This window comes from Phoenix dactylifera, chromosome 14, assembly GCF_051530095.1.
Source record: "Phoenix dactylifera cultivar Ajwa chromosome 14, Ajwa_hap1_PhDact_Kaust_v1.1, whole genome shotgun sequence".
NCBI lineage: Eukaryota > Viridiplantae > Streptophyta > Magnoliopsida > Arecales > Arecaceae > Phoenix > Phoenix dactylifera.
Window position 1 is genome coordinate 7,760,548 of NC_143203.1, and position 2,163 is coordinate 7,762,710.

The window sequence follows — 2,163 nt, forward strand, 5'->3', positions numbered from 1 at the left end:
GGAAAACAATCGGAGTGGTTCTAGTCGGTGAGCCTGGGAAAACCGACCGAGTTCGTTGTGCGCTCGTAAAACAACAAGTTGGGTTGTGAGCTTGTAAAACAACCGGCTGTAATCGGTAGGATTATAGTGAAATTCCCAAGAGGTCTTGGGGAGTGGATGTAGGTGCTGGGGTGCACCGAACCACTATATGTCCTTTGTGTTTGTAATGCCTCTAGTTATTGTCTAACTAACACACTTACTTACTTAGATAAATTGCTTGCTTAATTCTTATCCGCACATCCTTTAGTTGCAAGCATATTTAATCAAGTCGAAGTCTATACATCAAACCCTTGCTAAGTTTAACTTTCACTGTGCATCTAGACAACTTAGCATAGTTAATCAAAAAGTTTTAGAAGTAGTTTAAAAGTTTTAAAAGACCCAATTCACCCCCCCTCTTGGGTTGTCACCTTGGGCAACAAGTTCACACTCGCTCCTAAATCTAGCAATGCTCGCTCAATCCTAAAATTGCCAATGATGCACGAGATAGTTGGGCAACCTAGATCCTTATATTTAGGAAGAATGTTATGCTGTAAAATTGCACTCACATTTTCAGCCAGAAATGCCTTCTTCTTGACATTTAAACGACGCTTGACAGTGCACAAATCTTTTAAAAATTTTGCATAGGAAGGCACTTGTTTGATTGCATCAAGAAGAGGTACATTGATTTTTACTTGCTTAAAAAGCTCAAGAATTTCAGAGTTTGGTTCAAGCTTTTGCAAGGGCTTTAATCTTTGTGGAAATGGTGCAGGAAAAGGACATTCAATTTTTTTAGTAGATGTTGGTGCTTCAGTTTCTTCATTATCCTTTTCTTTTGTCTTGGGAGGGTCAGAATCAGGTATGACTTGTGTTTGTTCTGGGACTGGTCGGTCAATAATCTTTCCACTTCGCAAAGTTATTATACTCTTTGCTTGTTCTTTATGCGAAGTTGAAGATGATGCATTGCTACCGCCGTAGACTTGAGGATTAGGTTGTGGTTGAGCTGGTAGCTTACCTTTCTCTTGAGCACTTAAAGTAGTGGTCAGCGTTGTCAGTTGATTTCTTAATTCATCATTGATTTTAGCTTGACCTTGCATGAAAGATTGCAAAGTTTCTTCGAGACTGGATTTTTGAGGGGGTGCGTGTGCATAATGAGGTTGCGGAGGTGGAGGAGTTGGGTTATACACTTGTTGAGATTGGTCATTCCTCCACCTGAAATTTGGATGGTTCTTCCATCCAGGGTTGTAAGTACCCAAAAAAGGATTATTGAAAGATTTTTGATAGGTATTCATAACATTAGCCTGATCGTGCAAGACTTCCTTGAATGCGGGTATTGTGGGGCAATCAGTGATGAGATGGCCAGGCATCTCGCAAATCCTACAACACTCACTGTTATGTTCTACGGTCTTGACGGGTTCAATCCTTCTAAGTTCAATTTCCTCTACCTTCCTAGTGAGGGCTGCCATTTTAGCCTGAATATCATCCTGAGTACTAAGGTTGTAAAGGCCCCCGTGTCCAATGCTAGTAGGCTTAGGCAAAGGTTTATTCACTCTATCCCCTGTATTCCATAATTGTGCAGTCTCTGCGAGAGAGTCTAAATAGTCCCATGCCTCATCGGGTTGCTTTTCCAGAAATAGACCATTGCACATAGTCTCTATAAATTGTTTCAACTATGGAGACAACCCTTCGTAAAAGAAACTAATGGTTTTCCATGTTTCAAACCCATGATGAGGACAAGAGAGAAGCAAATCTTTAAATCTCTCCCAGCATTCATAAAATGTTTCATGGTCTTTTTGTTGGAAGTTACTAATGTGCCTTTTCAAAAAGTTAGTCCTTTGTGCAGGAAAGAATTTTTTCAAGAATTCTCTTTGCATATCATGCCATGTTCCTAGCGATCTAGGTCTCAAGGAGTTCAGCCATGTTTTGGCTTTATCCTTTAAGGAAAAAGGAAACAAGGTCAATTTAAGGACATCTTCCGATACATTTGGCACTCTAAATGTGATGCTAATTTCCTCAAAATCCTTAAGGTGAAGATAAGGGTTCTCGGATTCCATTCCATGATACTTTGGCAGCAATTGAATTACTCCTGGTTTGATTTCAAAGCGTCCTACATTTTCAGGAATAATCATGCATGAAGGTTGACTAGTC

General features: G+C 40.0%; 1 pseudogene; it reads left to right on the forward strand.

Moving 5' to 3' along the window:
- The first annotated feature begins 1,734 nt into the window (after positions 1-1,734).
- Positions 1,735-1,832, forward strand: LOC149751323 (small nucleolar RNA R71; annotated as a pseudogene).
- Positions 1,833-2,163: the final 331 nt, after the last annotated feature.